The sequence below is a fragment of the Dasypus novemcinctus genome, chromosome 24 (assembly GCF_030445035.2).
Source record: "Dasypus novemcinctus isolate mDasNov1 chromosome 24, mDasNov1.1.hap2, whole genome shotgun sequence".
In the NCBI taxonomy this organism is placed as follows: domain Eukaryota; kingdom Metazoa; phylum Chordata; class Mammalia; order Cingulata; family Dasypodidae; genus Dasypus; species Dasypus novemcinctus.
Window position 1 is genome coordinate 66,425,246 of NC_080696.1, and position 8,666 is coordinate 66,433,911.

At 51.0% G+C, this 8,666-nt stretch overlaps 1 non-coding gene across 1 annotated transcript; it reads left to right on the forward strand.

Annotated features, from left to right (window-relative positions):
- Positions 1-977: 977 nt before the first annotated feature.
- On the forward strand, positions 978-1,139 carry LOC111762049 (U1 spliceosomal RNA). The gene has a single exon (XR_002795266.1). It is a non-coding gene; the product is annotated as a U1 spliceosomal RNA (small nuclear RNA).
- The last annotated feature ends 7,527 nt before the right edge of the window (positions 1,140-8,666 follow it).

The window sequence follows — 8,666 nt, forward strand, 5'->3', positions numbered from 1 at the left end:
TGTGGAGCTGGCCCATGCGCAGTGCTGATGTACACAGGGAGTGCCCTGTCACGCTGGGGTATCCCCCGCGTAGGGGAGCCCCACGTGCAAGGAGTGCGCCCATAACAAGAGCTGCCCAACGCGAAAGAAAGTGCAGCCTGCCTAAGAATAGCTCTGCACACATGGAGAGCTGACACAACGAGATGACACAACAAAAAGAAACACAGATTCCCGGTGCCACTAATGGGGATAGAAGCGGTCACAGAAGAACACACAGTGAATGGACACAGAGAGCAGACAATGGGGCCGGGGGGTTGGGGAAGGGGAGAGAAATAAATAAAAAATAAATCTTTAAAAATTAAAAAAAAAAACAGATGAAACAGGCCGAGCTCACTTGGTTCCTACACACCAATCATGAACATTCTGGAAAGGAAATCATTTTACAACAGCATTGAAAATAATAAAACACCTAGGAATAAATTAACCAAGGAGGTGAAAAACTGGTATACTGAAAACTACAAAGCATGGCTGAAATAAACTAAAGAAGACCTAAATAAATGGAAAGGCATCCTGTGTTCACGGATCGGAAGACTTAATATTGCTAAGACGTCACTTCTACCCACAATGATCTACACATTCAGTGCAATCCTTATCAAAATTCCAGCAGCCTTTTTTTTTTCTTCTAGAAATGGAAAAGCTGATCCTCAGATAGAATTGCCAGGGGTTCTGAATTGCAGAAAGAATCTTGAAAAAGATGAAGTTGTCACTTCCTGACATCAAACTTAACCACAAAGCTGCAGTAATGAAAACTGTGGTCCCGGCATAAGGGTAGACATACAGACCAACAGGACAGAACTGAGAGTCCAGAGATAAAGCCACATGTCTACGGTCAGTTGATTTTCAACAAGGTGCCCAAGTCCATTCAAGGGGAAAGAAGAGTCTTGTCAACACGTGGTGCTGGGACAACTGGAAATCCATAAGCAAAAGAACAAACGTGGACCCTTCCCTGGCAGGGGAGCCACCATGGCCACGAAGGTGGACTCCCCAGGGAGACGCTCACCCCTGCGCTGTGGGGTGCTGACCCCTGCAATTTTCCCAAAGGTGGGAAAGTTGACTGCATAATTTGTGGAGGTGGGAGACTGAATTTGTGCTTTCATATATATATATAAAGAATGAATGTAGACCCCTACCTCTCACCATACACAAAAATTAATTAGAAATGGATCAAAGACCTAAATGTAAGAACCTAATTCTATAAACTCTTACAAGAAAACATAGGAAAACAGCTTCAGGACCTTGTAGTAGGCAATGGGCTTTTGGATTTTACACCAAAAACACGAACAACAAAAGAAAAAAATAGATAAATGGGACTTCATTAAAATTAAAACCTTTTGGGCTTCAAAACTCATTAGCAAAAAAGTGAAAAGAGAGTCTACAGAATGGGAGAAAACATTTGGAAACTACATATATGATAAGGGTTTAATATTTAGAATATATAAAGAGCTTCTACAATTCAACAGCAAAAAGAAAAACAGCCCAATTAAAAAATGGTCAAGATATTTTCTAAATATTATATTCAAATGGCCAATAATTATATGAAAAGAGACATGTATTAGTCAGCCAAAGGGTTGCTGGTACAAAGTACCAGAAATTGGCTGGCTTTTATTAAGGGTATTTATTTGGAGTAAAAGCTTACAGTTACAAGGCCCTAAAGAGTCCAACTCAAGGTTGATTTCTCACCCAAGACGTTGTCGCTTGTGTTGAAGCGAGATGGTGGGCAATCTCTGAGAGGGTTCAGTGTTCCTCTCTCAGCTACAGGCTGGCACAGGCTTATTTTTTTCTGGGCTCAGCTGCAAACTATCAGGCAAATGGCTCATCTCTCTTCCCAGAGCTACAGGATCCCTCCTCTGCGGTGTCTATGGAGCGCTCTCTTCCCGTGTGTCTTCTGTGAGTGCCCGTTCATAGCAGCTCACCAAGGGGGCGGGGACTCAGCCCTGAGCCACGCCCTAACTGACGTGGTTGAATCAAAGCTCTAATCTTAATAGGAAATTTAATCAAGACATCTCAGCTGAATCTAATGCATCTAAAGGGTCTCACACCCAGAGAAACAGACCACTTTACAAACATAACCTTTTTCTTTTTAGGAATTCATAAATAATATCAAACTGCCAAACTCCATCTTCTGAATCCCAAAAAAGATATTACAATATTCCAAAAAATCTCATTTTAGTAACAATGCTAAGTACAAAACCACATCACTGTCATTTGTAGAAGTACAGATTGTCTTGGGGCAAAGTTCCCTCTGGCTGTAGACATGTGAAACTTACAAAACAATTTACCTGCTTCCAGGATGCAAAGGGACGGACAAAGGGTAAACATTTGCATTATGTAAGGAGAATTTGGAAGGGAAACATGAGTCACTGGTCCCCAACAGTTCTGGGAACTTACAGGGCATCTCCATTAGAGTTCAAAATCTGAGAGTCATTCTTAATCTTAATCTTCTTCTCCCTGGGGCCTCATGGGGCCCACCCTTTCCACAGGCTTGCCCAATAGCCATGTCCTTGGTTCCACCCGCATCAAGCATCTGGGTGGCAACTGAGCTCCTGCCCTCACCCTCCAAGAACATTGGGGCAATGGCCACACTTTACCCGATCTTTGGGGTGGAATCTCAACCTCCATAGTACAGTGAGGGGGGGGCAACATTCTTCCTAATCTCTGGCACACAGACCCAACCTCCTTTGAATAGTGAGGTGGTGACCTGGCCTTCCCTAATCTATGGGGTATCGACCTCACTCTCCCCAGCCCTTGGGGAATGTGCTCCACCCTCTCTGTAGCTTGGAGGGCAAAACTCTCCCTGAACAGCAGGACGGAACATCCACCCTCTTCAACTGCCAGGACAAATCCTCCTTCTCCAAGCACGTGGGCGGGCTCCTCTCTCGGCCCAAGGAGGTGTCTTAATTCCAGACCTCAGCTTCATGGTTTTCCTCCTAAAGCTGTTTTTCCTTCCATTGCTCCCTCCCCCCACCCCCACCATGTCCCTTTCAGTCCAGGCTGACAGTGGTTTTGTTCCTACAGCTCTCTCAAAAAGCTTGTTGGTTTAGCATGCAGGAAGCAGGGGTCCAAGCCATCAGGCAGTAACACTTTCCACAAGTCTTTCCTGGATAACTGCATTTCAATCATGGTGTGCAAGGCCAAAGTTCAGTTAATTCCTCAAATGGGGCACTTTCATCTGCAGGCTTGATTTCCAAAGGCTTGGGATTTCCAGAATCAGTTTCCGGTTTCTTTGTGCCCAACAATTCAGTTCTCAGCTTGTCCCTCTCATCTGGCATCCTGCTACAAGCTGCGAGAAGCCAGGCTGCATTCTCCACGTTCACTTTGGAAAGCTCTTCAGCTAAATTTCCAACCTTGTCGTTTTCAAATTCTGCCTTCCATATAACATCAGGAGTCAATCTTGCTAACTTCTCTGCAACTTTAAAATGCGGATCACCTTTCCTCCAGTTTCCAATAACAATTTCATAATTTCCTTCTAAGGCCTTATCAGAAATAACTTTAGGCTCCATATTCCTACCAACAGTCTCTTCAAAGCATTCTAGGCCTTTTCCATCAAGCATCTCACAATTCCTCCAAAAAATACCCTGTACCCATTTATAAAACTGTTTCAGCTTTTTTTGGGTAATTGCGTCAGAATATACCCCACTCTCCTGGTACCAAATTCTGTTTTAGTCAGCCAAAGGGGTGCTGATGCAAAGTACCAGAAATCTGTTGGCTTTTATAAAGGGTATTTATTTGGGGTAAAAGTTTATAGTTACAAGGCCCTAAAGAGTCCAACTCAAGTTACCATAAGAGGTATTTTCTCACCATGTGTTGAAGCAAGATGGCGGGTGATCTCTGCCTGGTCTCTCCTTCCTTCTTCGTCTTAAGGCTGCACGAGCCCAGCTTCTTCTGACCTCAGCTGTCGGCTGGCAGAGGGCTCATCTCTCTTCCCAGGGCTTTAGCTGTTTGGCCTTCTCCTTTCTGTCACCTGACAGGAATGAAATGACCAAGTTCTCTCTTTCCAGGGCACCAGGATCAAAGTTCCCTCCTCTGCCGTGTCTGTGGAGCGCTCTCTTCCCGCGTGTCTTCTGTGAGTGCCCGTTTACATCGTCCCACCAAGGGGCAGGGAGCCAAGCCCGAGCCACGCCCTACCAACATGGTCGAATCGAAGCCCCAATCTCAACAGGTGGCTTAGTCAAGACGTGTCGGCTGAATCTAATGCACTCAAAGGGTCTCACACCCAGAGAAACAGACCAGTTTACAAACATAATCTTTTAATTTGGGGGATTCATAAATAATATCAAACTGCCACAATGCATAGCATCATTAGCAATTAGAGAAATGAGTATTAAAACTATAATGAGACACCACTTCATATCCGCTAGGATGGCTGTTATTTAAAAAATGGAAAATAACAAGTATTGGCAAAGATGTAGAAAAAAAGAGCCCTGTGTTAGTGGTGGAAATGTGAACTGGCATAGCCACTGTGGAAAACAGTCTCGCGTTCCTCTGATAATTAAGCAGAGAACTACTATATGACCCGGTAATTCCACTCCAAGGTATATGCTCCCAAAGACCTGAAACTTTGTACCCCGATGTTCATTGCACCATTATTCACAGTAGCCAAAAGGTGGAAGCAACCCAAGGGACCATCAGCAGATGAATGGGGAGACCAAATGTGTTGTAGCCGTATGTGTTAGCCAGCCAAAGGGGTGCTGATGCAAAGCACCGGAACTCTGTTAGCTTTTATACAGGGTGTTTATTTAGGGTAGAAGCTTACAGTTACCAGGCCCTAAAGAGTCCAACTCAAGGTCCATAAGAAGTACTTTCTCACTCAAAGTCTGTTGCCACTTGTTGATGCAAGATGGCGGGTGATGTCTGTGAGGGCTCAGCCTTCCTCCTTCCTCTCGAGGCTCTGTGGTTCCAGCTTCTTCTGATCTCAGGTGTGGCTTGGCATAAGGCTTGTTTCTTTCTGCGTTCAGCTGCTCTGGTCTCTTCACGAGGTCAGCTGCAGACTAGCAGTTCATCTCTCTTCCTGGGGCCACAGGATCCTGTCTAATGAGCTGTCTCGCTTCTCGGTTCTCCTTCTCTGGGTATTTACTTCCACGTGGGAGTCTGTTTTATCCCCACCAAGCGGGTGGGGACACAAACTGCATTGCCCTAATGATGTGGCCAAATAAAAGCCCTAATCTTGATTTAATAAAATAAAAGTGAAACCTCTGAATCTAATACAATCTAGTATGCCCTAAGGAACAGACCAGTTTACAAACACTATCTAGTATCTATTTTTGGAATTCATAAACAACACCAGACTGCTACACCATAGTACAGAATATTATTCAGCCGTAAAAATAAGCAAAGTGCTGCTACCTGCTACAACGTGGGAGAACTCTGAAGACATTATTTTTGGTGAAATATGCCAGACCCCAAAGTACAAATATTGTATGGTTTCTCTTATGTGAAATATTTGGAAAGAGTAAATTTAAAGAAACAGGAAGCAGAACAGTGGTTCCTGGACTGGGGGGATGTGGTGGGGGGGCGGGGGAAGGTGGAGGGGAAGTTACTGCTAAATAAGTAGGAGTTTTGGTCTAGGATGATAAATAGCCTGGAAAATAGACAGTGGTGAAAATTCCAAAGTATTGCCAATGTATGTAAGGCCAAAGATCTGTCTGCTTTAAAGTGATTTTTATGTTGTGTATATTTTACCACAATTAAAAAGAAATATTTCAAAAATCATAACACATGAAGAGCAGCAGATTGCAGGCTCAATAGTGAAGAAAATCCCATCAGTGATGGGGCGGGGCGACGCGGAGCAGCGCGGCGGAGGCGCGGGCAGGCGAGGGCAGCCCGGGCCCCGGCCGGGGACGGAAGGAACCAGGGACGGGAACACGCGAGGCTGACCCGCAAGGTGGCACGTCTTTCTCTCTCCCTTCCTCCCCGCCCCACTCTTCCTTTTATATTTTAACAAAAAGAATGTGTTCATTTATTCCTTATGTAATTAAAAATAGATGAGAATCTCTTCTGGAAAGAAAGAACTGGAAATTGCAGAATGAAAGGATTTGCCGTATTCCAGGAAAGTGAAGTGTGTCTGATATGGACTCGCCTCCTGGAGCTGAGCGGAGGTTTCTAGGGGCCGGGTGGGCGGGTGCGGGCAGGGGTGCAGGGCACGAGGGGGCGAGCAGCCAGCTCTGCAGCTGGCCACGCCCCCGCCGGCTTCCCTCCCGGAGCCCGGTTTATTGCGGTATTTAGTAAAGGTCGCCTTGGGGGGTAACCCACAGCACCAGCCCCCCCCCAGCCCCGTCATCCCCGCGCTGCTTTCTGTCCCTCAAGTTTTGCCGCTCCTGAACGTCACCTACTCGTGCCTCGCCCGTGCGCCCTTCCCGCCCAGGTGCAGCGCGGCTAGGAGTTCACGTCACTGTCACTGGCGTCCGTCGGCCTGCGGGCGGCTCCAGCCTTGGGCGATCAGGTGTCAACGGGCACCGTCCTTGGCTTTCAGGCTCTGGGGAACGAGTCGTCTTTCCAGGGCAGCGCTTCCTGCCCTTTTCTCTTTTTTAATCACTTCCCTAAGAAGTCTTTTCAGATTTATTGGCATTTATCGTCCTCCCCCCAAATGAAGTTTTATTACTGCGCATCCACCCTGTCCCTGTGCTGGGTGCTCAGGAGGGCACAGACCCCCGTAACCTCTGAGCTTCCGTTCTCCCCGACCCCCGCAGGGCCCGCTTTGCGCCCCTCGGAGGCCTGGCCGGGGCTCCGGGGCCGTGGCCGCGCCTCGCTCAGGCCGTGAGAAGCGGCCCCGCTTCTGGAGCCAGGCCTGTTCCCCCTTGAGTGGCCGTGGGGGGCGTGCGGGGCCTGCGCCCTCGCCAGGTCATGGCGTCTGACCCGCGGTCACGGCGACCACTGAGCAGGCGAGTCTGCCTCGTTCTTCACTAATCCTGAGGCGCCGCTCAGCCCCAGGCTCCCTGGCAGCTGGGGTGGCCTGTCCTGCCAGCCTCGGTCCCTTCTGCTGCCTGGCCCGGGACGTGGAGCCCACAGGGGCCACAGCCTGATGCCAAGGAGGGCAGGGCAGGGGCCGTGGGGCCTGGGCCGTGGCCCGGGGTGGCTCGCGCTGCAGCTGACACCTCTGTTCCCACGGTGTCCCATTTCTTGGAGGGGACATACCCCTAACGCTGTGCACCCTTTCTGAAGAGGAGGGGTGAGGAAGCAGCAGCAGGGCCGGTTGTCCCTGAGGGACCTGGAATTTCTCTGCATGTCGGTCGGGTCCCACGTTCTCCGCGGGGAGCTCCATGGCCAGCTCCGTAGCCTTCACAGGTCTCCGGGGAGCAACTGCTCTTTGAGAATATAAGGCTCTTGAATAACGCAAGAATTGTAAAAGGGTTTTGGGGCATGCGTGATGCCTTTAGGAATTACTCAGAATAAAAAACCTGGAAGGAAGTTACAAAAAGTGTCGCTGGCCGCAGCCCAGTGGCGCGTGCGGGGGCGCGCCTCGCTCTCCGACCGGCTGTTACCTGAGCACCACGCTCGGCTCCCAGCACGGCCACCTGCTCCCGGCTCCTGGCTGGGCCGTCCCTGGCCCCTTGCCGGGGCCGCCTTCAGTCTTGGCCTCCATCGTCACGCGGCCGTCCTCTCCCCTTCTTAGACGGACACAGGGCAGGTCGGGCCAGGGCCCCTGCTCGTGTGACCTCACGGTAACTCGCCTAATTCCATTTCTAACAAACCTATTTCCAAATAAGCCCCTGGAGGCCCTGGCACCTTCCAGCCCAGCGGCTCTGAGCGCTTCGCCGCGGCACACGCGGAACGAGCGCCTCTGGAGCTAGCCCGAGACGCGCGGAGCCACGTGGCCCTGGGCCCCGGGGACTTCCGAGAGGCAGGGCCCCCTGCCTCGGGGTGTGCGTGGCCGCTGGGGTTGGGGGCGGGCTCTAACGGGACTCCTCGTTACAGCGTTTCTGGAAGGCCCAGTACAGCACCTGCGCGCTGGGCGGGTGACGCTGGCTGGCGGGTTCATGGATTATTAGCCACTCGGGCGGGGTACGGCAGAGCGGCCCCACAGTGGCTGGGGGTAGGCATTCTGGAAGCTTCTCCCCTCCAATCGGAAACACGACTCTACACCCTCCCACCCGCGCCTGGGCCGCCGTCAGCTCCGCTGGGCCTCGGCCTCTCCCTGGCCAGCCTGGCTCCGCCTTGGCGCCCCTTGGTTTAAGCTCCACGGGCACCAGGACGGTCCCTCAGAGCCCAAGTGTCGCCCTGGACCTCAGGAGGTGGGATTTGGGAACAAACTCTGGCTGCACTTGCCCTCCTCCTCTCAAGGTGCCCCTGGGGCCCCGGCCGGCCTGGCAGGTCCCGAGCACCCTGCGCCGTCACCCTGCCACCTGCGCCGTGTGTGGCTCCTTCACCACTGAGACCCCTGTTCTGGCAGGTGGGTTGGGGTCCCATGGCTCTCCCTCCTGCGCTTGTCCCCGAGAACCTCAGCTCCACCTGGCTGGGTGGGGGTGACGGGAAGCCTGTCCCCTGCCCTGGCGCGAAGGACTGCCCGCCAGCCAGCCGGCGGCGCCCACCCGCGCTCGGCATTCGCTGCAGGCTCCCTGGGCCCTGCCCGCGGCGCCCAGGCGCACCTCACTCCCCCACCTCGAGAGAAAGAGCCCAAGTGAGGCCAGAAG